Source organism: Primulina tabacum, chromosome 7 (genome assembly GCF_025594145.1).
Source record: "Primulina tabacum isolate GXHZ01 chromosome 7, ASM2559414v2, whole genome shotgun sequence".
Classification (NCBI taxonomy): Eukaryota; Viridiplantae; Streptophyta; class Magnoliopsida; order Lamiales; family Gesneriaceae; genus Primulina; species Primulina tabacum.
In genome coordinates, this window is record NC_134556.1 from 25,045,170 (window position 1) to 25,061,556 (window position 16,387).

Consider the following 16,387-nt stretch of genomic DNA (forward strand, 5'->3'; position numbering starts at 1 on the left):
TTAAAAACCCGTCGCTATTCGCGACGAATAAATAAAAACCGTCGCTAATAGCGATGGTGATACCGAAAACCGTCGCCAATAGCGACAGTTATACCAAAAGCCGTCACAAAATTGTCTATAAATACTCGCATTTTCGATCCATTTCTTCCCACATCTACAATACATTTTCCTCTCTGATACGATTTTAGTTTCGAATTAAGGTAAGTTTTTTCGTTTCAATTCTTGGTAAATTTTTAATTTTTATTTAAGTTTATGAATTTTTGGTACAACAACGACAATTTGCTAGAAATTGCTATTGAACATGTTAAAGAGAATCCTCATTTGTTGACGGCTGTGGATGTTCATGAATATGCGTAAATTTTTTTTATTTTACTTAAAATATTAGCGACGGATTATGACTAAATCGTCGCTAATTAGGGACGTTATTAGTCAAAATCGTCGCTAATTAGCCACGGTTTAGTTTAAAACCGACGCTAATTGGTGATGTTTTTGTGAAAGCCATCGCGAATTAGCGACGGTTTGAAGGTATGAAAACAGTTTTAAACCGTTGTCGTAGAACACACTTTCAACAACACTGCCAATTACAATAGTTGTAACATTGCCTACGACAAAATCCATTGTTGTATAGCATTTTTGTTGTAGTGATTAAAAATGAAATTGTTGGGAATTTCGGTTCACCTACCCCTCGTTATTTACTTAATTCTTATGATAGTGATTTACGCTTTCGACAGGATTTCCTAATTAATTGAACATGCCCTCTCGAGCTATGCCAAACTAATTCTACTCAGTAAAGTAATTAAATTTCTTTAATTATTTATCAAAAGTGAATCGCATGCCTACCTATGAAATCCCCTAGCTTTCGACCCTTAGGACTATAACTATCAACATGTATCAAATTCCGCATTTCTATGTAAATTGTAGATCCACAGACTATGCTACTTGTTCTTATCCTAATCTATTCTCTCGAACTCACTCGCAATATGAAATGATTATTAAAGTTAGCTATGCTTTCATAACGTAATGAAAAACAGTAGCATACTCAAGAATAAATCGATAATCGAAATATAAATTACTTAAATCAACGCAGGGTAGGATCTCCTTAATCCCAACAATTACGAAAATTTTAGCTACTAGACTTTATAGTAAAAAGAAGCAAAACAATGTTTAATCGATAAATTCTAAATTAGAAATACTAGAATTGACGAAAAACATGAAGAACGATACTTGGAATCTCGATAATCTTCAACTCCCAAACTTTTCTCCAAGCTTTTCTCCCTTTTTTTCTACTGCTCAGCTCTGAATAATGTCTGAATTCTCCAAATTCGTCCAAAAATCCCTTTTCATATCATCCCCATTCAGAAATAACGGAAGAAATCGGCCAAGATTCTTTCCAAAAAATCAACTGCGCCCGGGCACATATAAGTTTCCGCCCGGGCGGATGTCCCTCGTAAATTTTCTTTTATTTTTTTTCCATCGATGCACCCGGGAGGACAAAAATTTCCGCCTGGGTGGATGTCTTGCAGTCTTTTTTACAAATTTTTTTTGTAGGAAATAGATATAAAGATAAAAGATGATAATATGTGATATTCAAAACATTTGTATTATAATCAAATAATAAGGGTAAAATTTTATGGTGGCAAAAGAATGAAAAAAGTTCACACACATTAATAACATAATCAGTCTTTTTTCCGCTCTTCCCTCTACCACCCAATTACTGTCTTTTAAGGGCCCTCTTCCGCAGGCCGCGTGCATGCTGCGCGCTGGCCGTGTGCGCACACTGCACGCAGCGCAACTGGCTGCCCGGAACAGTTCCGGGCAGAAACGAAATATTTTTTTTTGTTTTCTGGAAAAATAATTCTAATGGTGCTACAATTTTTTGAAAAATTTTCTTGTGTGGTTAGAAAATAAAATTATTCAATATCAAAACCATACGATTTAGAAAAAATTGGCTCTGATACCACTATTAGATATCGGTTTTCTTGTGCCCAAAACGCAGCGGAGGTTTAAAATTTTTTTAATTTATTTTGACAATCAAAATATATATATTTGAGCACTCGTATGGTTTTATGAATAAATATTCATAGGGCGTTAGAATTTAATACCTTTGGTGAATTAAATCACTTGGCTCCAACTAATCTTGTATAGACGAATCTAGCTCTTGGTGAATCCCTGCGAACGATCTTCAAAATCATTTCTTTATTATTCTAATCTGGTCCACGATTAGAAGGTTTGATCCTCTTCCAAATTGCACTAGAAAATTTGGAAGAAGTTTTAACGTTGGAGATCAAAGTATGAGAGACGGCTAAAACCTTTTTTGGCAAAAGGGTTGGCCGAAATTTTCAACCTTTTGGGAGAGGGGATTTTGAAAATTATGGTTGTGGAGGCTAGGGTTATGCCATGCTAACTCCTATTTATAATTAAGCAATCACCTAATAATCATAAGTAACATTAATGGACTTGATTAATTAATTGGACTAGTCCAACTAGTTTAATTAATTAATCAAATTCCATTAAGAACTTTAATTATTTAGTATGTTGGACTTGTACTCCTACAAGCCAATTAAACATACTTCACACCAATTTTAATTTAATATTTAATAAACTCAATTTTTGAGCTTAATAAATTAAATCAATGATAAATTCAACATTTGAATTTATTGTTTAAATTATAAATTCAACTCCTTGAATTTTATTACCTCCAAAATTTAATATTTAATAAACTCAACTTTTGGTTTTAATAAATTAAATTCTCAGATTTTATAAATTCAACTTTTTGAATTTATTCTCCCAAAATTTAATTATCATAAATTCAATTCCTTGAATTTACTATATAATATAATTTCAACTCCTTGAATTTATTCTCTCAACGGGAACAAACGATCAAGTGCTTGTGTGATCCTCAATGGTTCAGGGATACATCTAGCCGTGGGTTCACAACTCCTTGTGATTCAAGACATAATCTTTTATTCTGACTTACCTTTATTTGCCCCATTCTATGTATCAACAATTGATCATAAGAATGTCAGAAATCATATTTCTGATTAAATCCATCGAATCATGGTAAGAGCGTCTAGTAGCATCGTCCATGATTCCCTAGGTATCACTGATAGTGTCTGTAAGAACCAGTCGATTATGATTAGCGTACAGTACGGTCCCTTCATCTCATATATCCCGATTGAATTTGCAACCATTGGTTCATCGAGGGTTGCATAATAACTCGATAACTATGTGATACATATAAATAGTGGCTTCGCATGTACTATTGGAGAACTCTTTCTCTAACGTACATCTTATACTCTGGTCAGAGATTCCACGCATTATTATTTCATCAGATCACATAGGATATCTATACCCATAGGTGAGCGGTGAATCCCTGACTACAATGCACTGGCTCCTATATGTGTCGCAACTGTACCCAACCTCGCCACCTGATGACTCTCCTGGAGCCGGTAAACGCGTCAAAGCACAGCCCTAGCATATAGAGCCTCACTGTTGTCCCGGGTAGTAAGGACTAATGGTGTACAATCATAACCACGGACTTATCCTCTTGATGAATGATAACCACTTGGAAAGTCCGAGGGAGGGTTGTTCGGTATAATCATCATATGACTATCCATCTGCATTTTTGGACATCTCTATGCCCTTACCAAGAAATGCAGTACACAACATCACAGATGCTAGTCTCGAGCTCAAGCTACCTTTATCCATGTTTTAGGCGGCTGAATCGACTAAGAACAAATTTAGATCATACATTGTTTACAAATGAGCTTCAACATCGAATTACGATTCATTTGTATTAAAGTATAATCAATGTCTTTATCTATGTTGTTAACATGAGCACAGATAAAAAAATAACAAACCGTGAAATAATAAATTATATTAAAATAAAGATTGTTTATTACAAATGAGTCAATAAAATCCCTAACCAACAGTTGGCTTACATGACATCTACTCTAACCGTTTACGATTGTGGTGATGAGCAACAAATCGTATTTAAGCGCTTGGAATCAATTTTTATAAATACTTTTTTAAGGAAAACAATGATGATAGTGGGAATTTGTTAATTCGACCACAATCAACGATGATTTCTTCTAGTTCAATTGACACAATTCTAACTCGGAAGAATATGTGACTTTATAAAACTGTGAATGGATGCAATAATTTATGTTAAATATATATATTTATATATATATATAAATTTATATACATATAATATTGATATTATGATATATATCAACTTATTACTTAAAATCTGTAATGCCCGGGATTTTTATTATTGTAATCTGAAATGATTTTTTGATAATTGATGTGATTCTAGACGGAAAGGAACAGATCGGGAAAGACGAAAAGAAGACGTGAATTATGTGCGAGGAATCAGCCTCGCGCATATGCGCGACCAAGTTGGGCGCATATGCGCGGAGTAGGCAGAGAACCTCGCGCATATGCGCGACCAGGACCAGCGCATATGCGCGAGGATGGCAGAGAACCTTGCGCATATGCGCCGGAAGGAGACGCGCATATGCGCGAGCAGTAGAACACTTGAAGGCCGAGACCAATAGGTCTCGCGCATATGCGCCGGCGGAGGTCGCGCATATGCGTGAGACGTGCAGCAAGAGTATGAAGCCACCTAGCCTTCTCATGCAAGATATATATAACTTTTATTCATTTCTTCTATTGTGATGAGAAGAAAAGCGAGGAACCCCAGAGAGAAAGCTTCGATTCATTTGGTATTATGAATTGATTTGCGAACGATCCGTCCGTCTGATTTTTAATCCGACTTCAGTACTGTGTTTCTAACGACAAGAGCTTCAACTGGACGTAAGTTTTCTTATGTTCTGATATGATTTGAAATTATGATATGGAAGACATCTTGATATGACTGATATATGGTGTTATTGCGATATTAGACATCGTATAATCGAAATTGGATCGAAGAACGGATACCGTATGAATTTATTATGATTTTCAGAGTTGTTTTGATTGAGATTATACAGAATTGATATCAGATTTGTGTTTTTATCGATTATGAGTTGTTGAGATTGATATCTGATTGATATTATATTGCTGGGTATATTGAGATTGTGCCGTTATGCCGTTGGAACAGAATTAGATTGAATTCTCATTATATCCAGTATTGATTGAGATTGTATATTGATATTGTGCCTATTGGGAATGTCATTTCAGATTTGATATTGGCAGATTCGAATTCGAGACTTCGACTTCGTCAAACCAACAAAAGAAAGGTATAAATCAATGACGAACCAGGGAGATACGACTCAAGTTTGATTTGACTTTAGTTTCCAAAAAACCACATACTTAAATTTATTGCATTGATATTTGCAATTCATGAGATTTATATGCTTAGTCTATTGATTTATAGCAAAGCACTTGTCGAGTCATGGGCGGATGTGCCTAGTCATTGGCGGAGATGCCAAGTCTTTGGAGGAGTTGCCAAGACACTGGATGTTTGGTTTATATCGATGTTGCGTAGGAGGGGATCAGCTTCTATTACGGAGATTCGGTATATTGTGCCAATGTCCAGGAATCGGGATCCCTAGATTAGAGATGAGTCGAGTCTAAGATGATGAGTCAAAGTTTGATTTATAGTTTTATATCGATTCATGTCTTTCAGATTTGCCAAATGTTATTGATATCTGTTTCATGCTTTTATATCTGTTTATATGATTGCATGTATACATTGTTTATACTGGGATGTACTTCTCACTGGAGTTATCCGGCTGTTGTTGTGTTTGTATGTGTGCGTGACAACAGGTGGGACAGGATCGGGGTCACGAAGAGGATGAGAGATTCAAGTTTAGCATGGAGATCTGTACTTAGGAACAGATTTAGTTTTCAGCACTTGATGTAGTTGTTGAACACTAGTGTATCTGAATATCTGTTGTACAAGAGTTGTACTTTATATTGATGTTTATATCAGACCTGATTTCATTATCTTCCGCATGTATGTATTTTTAAAAAAAATTTAGACCCAGATTAATTATATGATCCTAATAATGATTAAGAAGACAAATTAGATTCGGGTCCTCACAGCAGGTGGTATCAGAGCCAGGTTGGTTACCTTAGACTGAGATAGAAGATAGTGAGCGGGGTAGAATGAGTTTTCTATCTTGCTTTTGATGCGCTAGCCTGTTTACTGCTTTGAAATGACATACTGAAATTGAGCCCATCACTGCCTGATTTGCCAGTGTTCTGTGAGTTTTCTGATAGTCTTCCCAGATGAGATTCCAGGTTTGCCTCCGATACGAGAGATAGACTTCAGCATTGAACTGGTACCAGGTACAGTTCCGATTTCTAAAGCTCCATACAGAATGGCACCGATTGAGTTGAAAGAATTGAAAGAGCAGTTGGAAGATTTACTGGCCAAGGGTTACATCAGACCGAGTGTTTCTCCTTGGGGTGCTCCAGTAGTGTTTGTAAGAAAGGACGGTTCAATGAGACTTTGCAATGACTACCGGCAACTGAACAAGGCTACGGTAAAGAACAAATATCCTTTGCCTCGTATCGATGATTTATTTGATCAGTTGCAGGGTTCTTCTGTCTATTCCAAGATCGATCTGAGATCTGGATATGATCAGTTGAGAGTCAGGGATTCTGATATCTCGAAGACAGCTTTCAGAACCAGGTATGGCCATTATGAGTTTATTGTCATGCCGTTTGGTTTAACAAATGCTCCAGCTGTATTTATGGGGTTGATGAACCGTGTATTTCAGAAATATCTTGATGATTTCGTGATTATATTTATTGATGATATTCTGATATTTTCGAAGAATATGATTGATCATGCTGAGCATTTAAGGTCTGTATTGAGAATTCTGAGAAAAGAGAAACTGTATGGTAAGCTGTCTAAATGTGAATTCTGGTTGAAACAAGCTGTATTTCAGGGTCATATTATATCTGGAAATGATATATCTGTTGATCCTAGCAAGGTTGAGGCTGTGATCAGTTGACCTAGACCGACATCTGTGCCAGAGATACGCAGTTTTATGGGTTTAGCAGGATATTACCGACGATTCATCAAAGATTTCTCCAGTATTGTTAAACCTATCACACAGCTGACTCAGAAGAATGCACCATTTGTTTGGTCAGAAAAATGTGAGTCCAGTTTTCTCGAATTGAAAAAGAGATTCACCAGTGCTCCGGTGTTGACTATCCCGTCAGGTACTGGGGATTTTGTTGTTTATTGTGATGCTTCTCACAGAGGATTGGTTTGTGTTTTGATGCAGCGAGGACATGTTATTGCCTATGCCTCCAGACAATTGAAGCCACATGAGTCTCGCTACCCAATTCATGATCTTGAATTGGCGGCCATCATCTTTGCACTGAAGATTTCGCGACACTACCTATACGGTGAGAAATTTGAGGTTTATTCTGATCATAAAAGCTTGAAATATCTGTTTTGAAAATCAAAGTTGAATATGAGACAACGAAGATGATACGATCCCGCCCACGAGATCTTTGATTTGTCCCGATCTTTGAAACAAGTAATCGACATGTGTGATAATCGCCTCTAGATCACGCGGTCTAGCAACAATTAATCAACAATAGAAACAATCGCGTTCAAAAGAACCTCCAAAGAACCCGTCCTTGGCAACCCTCGTGAAAATGGATAGACGAACGATAAAAGAATCCACCTTTGAAAGTTCGATTTTGAAAACACCGAAGTGTATTTGAGAGAAAATCTCACAATTTGATATCAAATCAATAATGAACAAAAGTTAAAAGTTTACATGGTATTCTAGCTTAAAAACCTAAATACAGAAAATTTCATATTTAAAGATATCAAATCTAGTTGCCAAAATAATTAAAACTCTAATTTAGGAAAAATCTTCTCTCCAAGTCGTAAAGGACACGGACCTCGTGTACAGGTCCGGATGGGGGTCCGTGTAGGCACTGTAATTTTCACGTCTCGAAAGTAAGGGACACGGACCCCGTGTACAGGTCCGTGTACACGTCCGTGTATCCTCGGTCGTTCACAAAGATGCTTGAAGAATGTTCCTTTGGCCCCCAATGCACTAAGTCGCAAGCTTCCAATTCATCCTCTACTTGATTGTGATGCAACCCGAACCCTTCGAGCCTTGTTTCCAAGCTTTCATTGGTTGGATGAAGGGCAACATTCAACATCTTCAAGCGCACTCTCGGGATTGGTTTTTGGAACGCATAGTGGCTGGCTAGATTCATATCAGAAGATGGCTTGATTTACTGAAAGATTTTGATTGTGAAATCTAGTACTATCCGGGAAAATCCAATGCAGCAGCTGATGCACTGAGTCGAAAGATATGTTCTTTGTCCTTATCGACGATTGGTGTTTCGAATTTGATTGAAGATTTTTGTTTGTCTGGTTTATTATTTGAGACAGATTTTAAACCATTGAGATTATATGCTGTTCAAGTCAAACCAAAGCTGATTTTGAGAATTAAAGAAGCTCAGAAAGTTGATCAGAATTTTCAGAACTCGATATCGATGGTCAGAGAAGGGCATCGATCAGAATATCAGGTACGTGACAGTGTACTGTATGTGAATAATTGTCTTGTTGTGCCAGATGTTTCAGATTTGAAACGACAGATATTCGACAGATATTGTCAAAAGCGCATAACAGTCGATTCTGTATTCATCCTTGTGGTAGAAAGATGTATAATGATTTGAAAAGACATTTTTGGTGGAAACAGATGAAAGCGGATATTGCAAAGTTTGTACCAAAATGTCTGAATTGCTAACAGGTGAAAACAGAAAGAAAGAAACCAGGAGGTTTGTTACACAGCTTGTCTATTCCTGAATGGAAATGAGATCACATTTCTATGGATTTTGTGACGAAGCTACCACGTTCCTCCCAAGGTTGTGATGCAATTTGAGTTGTGATTAATAGATTGACCAAATCAGCATGTTTTATTCCGTACAAGATGACGTACCGACACGACCAGATGGCAGAGATCTATGTCAGAGAAGTGGTCAAATTGCATGGAGTGCCGAAGTCGATTGTATCAGACCGTGATCCTCGGTTTACTTCGCACTTTTGGCACAGTTTACAGCAAGCTCTGGGTACGAAGTTACATCTGAGTACCGCATATCATCCTCAGACTGACGGACAGTCAGAGCGGACTATCCAGACACTAGAAGATATGCTGAGAGCTGTAGTGCTGGATTTTGGCACTAGTTGGCAAGAATCTTTGCCACTTTGCGAGTTTTCTTACAATAACAGCTATCAGACGAGTATTGAGATGGCACCGTTTGAAGTGCTGTACGACAAAAAGTGCAGATCCCCTCTGTATTGGGATGATATCTCTGAGGTACCTGAGATTGGACCTGATATGATTAGAGATATGACAGAAAAAGTAAAGCTGATTCGACAGAGAATGAGAACAGCTCAAGACAGACAGGCCAAATATGCCAATGTTCGTCGTAGACCGTTGGTATTTGAGACAGGAGACAGAGTATTCTTGAAGATTTCTCCTTTCAGAGGCGTTGTCAGATTTGGCAAGAAAGGGAAGTTGTCTCCACGATATATTGGGCCTTATGAGATTCTTGAGAAGATAGGAGATCGTGCCTATCGACTCGCCTTACTGCCTTCTTTATCTGGGATACATGATGTCTTTCATGTATATTTATTGCGGAAATATCTTCCTGATGCATCTCATATTATCCAACCAGACGAGACCAAACTTGATGAAACACTGAGTTATTTTGAGAAGCCGATTCAGATTCTTGATCGTAAAGAAAAACAACTCAGAACGAAGACTATTCCGCTAGCTGAAAGTTCAGTGGAGTCGTCATGGCATCGAAGAAGCTACATGAGAGATGGAATCAGATATGAGACAGAAATTCCTAGAGTTATTTCACTGATGTGAGTTTTCGTTATTTAGCTTCTATTCTCCATTTCTTATTGTATCTGACTCGTTATCTGATTTGATTGCCTGTGATTTCGGGGACGAAATCAGATCTTAGGGGGGGAGAAATGTAATGCTCGAGTGTAACGCCCCGAAAATTTAAAAGTCCGCGCGAACCACATGCATGCAATTATTAAATTGTTTTGTGTTTTAATTAATTATTTTAATTGCATGAATTAATTATGTTGTGCATACTTGCATGTTTAAACTATATTTTTCTACATGATTGCATTAAAATGTATTTTTAAAAGTTATTCGAGTTGCGATCGAGGAACGGAGACCGAGGCTGAAAAATAGAAAATATTTTTATTGGTTAATTGTTTTTAATTATTTAAATTAAGGGTGATGCTTTTTATTATTTTTGAAAATAAGGGGTTTTGAGGTGATTTTATACGTCAGGGCGTAATTTTTATCGGTGTTGGATTTTTAACAAAAAATACGAACTTAATGGCAACCGGGCTAATAAATTCACAAATTTATTTAAACAAAAAAATATTTTAATATTTTAATTAAATCCTAATTATGACTAATGGGCTTAAATTGTTGGCTTAATAGGCCTAAAGCCTTGTTAGTATATAATTAGCTATATAATATGTTAAAACACCTAACCCTACACCACAAATCACACGCCACTTGTGGCCTCTTGCACACACCAAAATTCTTCAAGACACGAACACACACCCACAACAAAGTAGTAGAAATTTTCGGTGGAAGCTTAAGAAAAAAGTTCAAAGCCAAGTTCTTGTCGCCGTTCTTCGTCGTCGTCAACGTTTTTTCGTGCGTAAATTACGCAAAGGCACGCCTATTCTTTCCTTCAAAACATCATCACACCATAGTATTTGTTTATGCATGAATTTTAAGGAAAAACATAGGACACAAGTTAAATTTTCGTAAGTACATGCTTATGTGTTCTAAATTGGTGTTTTGAATTTCCAAAACCATGTTTTATATGTGTTAAAGGGGCTGCCATGATCAGGACAGGTTTAGACATTGTTTTACATGAGTTTAGAGTCCTAAAATAAGCCACAAACAATGCACAAAACCGAACACGCAAAGCTGGAAGCTAGGTTGCTGTCTTATGGAGTCTAGGTTCGTTTTTCTGTTCTTCATGGTCCGGCTGCGCTTTGGCTTGGTCCAGGGGTTATCCAGGGTCATGGGGGAGTCAAGGGAAGAGTCCTAGCCATGCTAGGACTCGAGCTAAGGGGCTTGGGAGGAGTCCTTGACAGCAAGGACTCCTACCCGAGAGATGCAAGGGAGGGGCACGCAGGTTCTGTGTTTTACGCAGGCTTGTGGGCTCGGTCCAGGGGGCCTGGGCTGGGTTTGAGTGAGTCATTAGGGTCCTAGGAGGGTGCTTAAGGGTCAGGGCAGGGGCTGTGGCGGCATGGTTGGCGGCTGGTTCAAGAAAACGTGAGGGAAGCACTTTGGAGGCAGCATGTGCGCAGCTGGGTTTTCTGATTCAGATGCTTCGCTGCTGGGTGTTGGAGCTTGGGGTTGGTCTGGGTATGGGCTGGGCGTGGTCCAGCGAGGGTTAGTGTCATGAGGGGTCGAGTGGTTAGGGCTTGGAGGTGTCCTAGTTGACAAGGGAACCTAATACACCAAGGATACTAACTCACGCACACATGCAGAATAATGGGGTCTAGTTTCAGCAGGTTTTGAGCAAGCATGGGCCGTGTTTTTGGGCTGGGCTTGCACAGTAGGGTCCCTAGATGGGTTGGCAAGGTTTTGGCTCAAGGTGGCTCGGGCGTGGCTCGAGTAAATTAGGAGATGGCTCGGTGATTTCGATTAGGCGTCAATATTTCGAATTTTAGAACAAAAAATATAATCATAGGTCCACGGGTGTGGTTCATGGTTCCTAAGGGTAGAATAAATATTAAAAGTGTTATGTTTAAAGTTTGGGATCAAAACAACGAGTTTTGGATTTATTCGGGATTTAATCGTATCACGAAACGCTAATTAACGAGTTATTGAAACGTCCAGTTTTAAGCTTTATAAAATTATGGAAAATTAGGTTTAAGCTTAAATAATTATTAAAAGCCTAAGTTTTTAATTTGGAAATTTTATATTAAGGGTTGGTTTAATTCGTGATTAAAACGCATTAATACGTTATATTTAAAGATTAATTTAAAAGTCGTCGAATTAAGCTAAATAAAAATATGAGAAAATTCATGTAAGCTTAAATAATTATTTAGGACATGTTAGAGTCAATGAAATTAAAAAAATGTCAAAAACGTGAAATTTTACGTCTAGGGGTAAAACGGTCTTTTTACACCTAAAAAATAGTAAACGTCATGGCAGTGTCCTGAATGCTGTTTTATGTGATAATATGATTATTTTCAATGGTTATGGATGTTTATGGAATTTTTATATGTTAATATGTCAATTTTAAATGTTTATGGATTTTTAAGATGTTAATATGTTTAAATGTTTTATGATGTAATATGTTAAAACATTTATTTTAAATGTTTATGATTTAAATATTTATTTAAACGTTTATGATGTTAAAATGTTTATTTTAAAACGTTTATGTTTTTTTATGATTTTAATATGTTCAATTATGATTTTTAAATGTTTATGAATTTTATGATTTGAATATGAGCATTTAAAAGACATGTTGCATGTTTGGTTTCAAAATAAAAATGATATTATATGCATGTTTTTATTAAGTGATGATAACATGTTGAAGGATGTGAAGGGATTGTGACTACTGAATATGTTGAAAATATCGTGAGGGTTATGGTCCCAGTGGGAACCCGACGATGGTGTTTCCTTGGATACGGATACGAATACGTGATACGAATACGAATATGTTAATACGTAGGCCAAAGACCAATTGACCGGTGAGAGTGTTGCTGGTGTCCCCGCCGCCCAGTACTGTGGTTTTCTTTAGATGGATCCATCGCCCAATACGTTTAAGAATACGAGTCACAATCACGATCTGAATTCAACAAACACGAACATGAACACGAACATGAATATGAATACGAATATGGACATGAATATGAATATGTTTAAGTGATATGATTATGTCTTTTGAAAATGTTTTTATGCATCATGAAAATGTTTACGAAAATATTTAAGTTTAAGTTTATGCATCCTCATGAAAACGATATTTTAAGTACAAGTATTTTTCACTGTTATATGTTAACTGTATTACGAATTACTCGTTATCAAGAATATGACGTGTTGAGTCTTTAGACTCACTAGGTGTGATTGATGCAGGTGATATTGATTATGAATATGATAATGGAGGTCTTGATGGCTGACTTTGTTGGACTGAAGGTGCACATAACCCGAGGACCGACGCTAGTTTTCCGCACTAGTTATGATTTATGATTTCAAGATATGTTAAAAATATTTTTACGACGTTTTATTTGTGAGTGGTTTTTGAGAGGTTATAGTATGCGCTTTACTTTTCAAATGTTAGTTGGTTGATTTATTTAAAATGATATCAAAAATATTTTATGCTTGTGTAAGCAATTCGGCCGATGCTATGTGAGGTTTTTTTTTTAAAAAAAAAAAATCTGACACGTTTTAAGAAAATGAATAGCAGACGTTTCATCGAGATTTTGATTATTGTAATCTGAAATGATTTGTTGATAATTGATGTGATACTAGATGGAAAGGAACATATCGGGAAAGACGAAAATAAGACGTGAATTATGTGCGAGAAATGAGCCTCGCGCATATGCGCGACCAAGCCGGGCGCATATGCGCGGAGTAGGCAGAGAACCTCGCGCCTATGCGCGACCAGGACCCGCGCATAGGCGCGAGGATGGCAGAGAACCTCGCGCATATGCGCCGGAAGGAGACGCGCATATGTGCGAGCAGTAGAACACTTGAAGGCCGAGACCAATAGGTCTCGCGCATATGCGCCGGCGGAGGTCGCGCATATGCGCGAGACGTGCAGCAAGAGTTTGAAGCCGCCTAGCCTTCTCATGCAAGATATATATAACTTTTATTCATTTCTTCAATTGTGATGAGAAGAAAAGCGAGGAACCCCAGAGAGAAAGCTTCGATTCTTTTGATATTAGAAATTAATTTGCGAACGATCCGTCCGTCTGATTTTTAATCCGACTTCAGTACTGTGTTTCTATCGACGAGAGCTTCAACTGGACGTAAGTTTTCTTATGTTCTAATATGATTTGAAATTATGATATGGAAGATATCTGGATATGACTGATATATGGTGTTCTTGCGATATTAGACATCGTATAATCGAAACCGGATCGAAGAACGAATACCGTATGAATTTATTATGATTTTCAGAGTTGATTTGATTGAGATTATACAGAATTGATATCAGATTTGTGTTGTTATCGATTATGAGTTGTTGAGATTGATATCTGATTGATATTATATTGCTGGGTATATTGAGATTGTGTCGTTATGCCGTTTGAACAGAATTAGATTGAATTCTGATTATATCCACTATTGATTGAGATTGTATATTGATATTGTGCCTATTGGGAATGTCATTTCAGATTTGATATTTGCATATTCGAATTCGAGATTTCGACTTCGTCAAACCAACAAAAGAAAAGTATAAATTAATGTCGAATCAGGGAGATACGACTCGAGTTTGATTTGACTTGAGTTTCTCAAAAATCACATACTTTACTTTATTGCATTGATATTTGCAATTCATTAGATTGATATGCTTAGTCTATTAATTTATAGCAAAGCACGTGTCCAGTCATGGGCGGATGTGCCTAGTCTTTGGCGGAGTTTCCAAGATACTGGATGTTTGTTTATATCGATGTTGCGTAGGTGCAGATCAGCTTCTATTGCGGAGATTCGGTATATTGTGCCAATGTCCAGGAACCGGGATCCCTAGATTAGAGATGAGTCGAGTCTGAGATGATGAGTCAGAGTTTGATTTACAGTTTTATATCGATTCATGTCTTTCAGATTTGCTACATGTTATTAATATCTGTTTCATGCTTTTATATCTGTTTATATGATTGCATGTATACATTGTTTATATTGGGATGTATTTCTCACCTGAATTATCCAGCTGTTGTTGTGTTTGTATGTGTGCATGACAACAGGTAGGACAGGATCAGGGTCACGAAGAGGATGAGAGATTCAAGTTTAGCGTGGAGATCCAGACTTAGGAACAGATTTAGTTTTCAGCACTTGATGTAGTTGTTGAACACTAATGTATCTGAATATCTGTTGTACAAGACTTATACTTTATGTTTATATTTATATCAGACTGATTTCATTATCTTCCGCATGTATGTATTTAAAAAAAAAATTAGATCCAGATTAATTAAATGATCCTAATAATGATTAAAAAGACGAATTAGGTTCGGGTCCCCACAAAATCTATCGATTATTATATATCCAAAAAAATTAGTTCCTTATTAGGAATAGGAAAATTGATTCAATTTCTCTTTATTATATAATATATAATGCATAATATTATTATTTAAAATCAAGCTTACACCATGTTAAAAACAAATTTGTGAGATGAGCTAGCTCGAAATCTGGCTTCAAATAAAAAAAATGTCTGAATTAAATGGTTTCAATTACAGGACTCCAACTTTCGTTTATGGTTGTAAGCAAAAAAATAAATATCATTGTATTTGTATCTTCTATACCGTGACTATTGAGAATGCAAGAGTATCTTTTTTCAATTTGATTTATTGTTATCATTTTATTGCAAATAAAAAATCCGCTTATTTCATCGATCTCTCAAGCATAAATCATAACTATATATAGAGAGAGAGAGTGTGAGAAAGTTGTGTTAGCCCACACAACACTAGGGGGCAACCATGAGCCCCGCAAGATGTTCGCACGAATATCTTGTGAACCTAACATCGATCATTCCATCACTCACATGTTTAGGTCTCGAAAAACATTCTACGATAAATTCTCCCAATATTTTCACGCGAACATCTCACGAAGTCCATAATGTGGACAACATATCAAAAAAAATATATACATATATTAAACATAAAAATGTCGCTACTATAGCATCGATCAAAAATCAATGTGGCAAAGTAAAATTGTCACCTGAATTATGAAAATTTGGGGGATTCAAGACTGTCAGATCTGGGTCTGCAGATGTAGCGCTTGCAAACCCTTTGCAGACCCTAAGAATAAGGTTGTGGGTTGAGACATGCGTCACGAACAGAGTGTTAGAGGTACCGGGGATTACTTGGCGAAAACTGTCCGACACTCAAGTCAGCGATACCGAAATCAAGAGAGAATAAAGAGAGCTATTAAGAGTTAAAATGAGAACTTACTGCCTTGTGAGAAGAATCACCTATTTATAGATTTTCTAGGATGGAAAATGAGCTTTTAACTTGATGGACCCTAAATTGAACTCAATAATTTATAGAATTACTTTTTTTTTATAACAAGTCCAACTTAATTTAATTGACATATATTTTAAAATGTTGTTACACATAAAAACAATGACTAATAAAAAAAATTACAAAAACAAATAAAATAAATTTTATAAAAAATATTAATTTTGT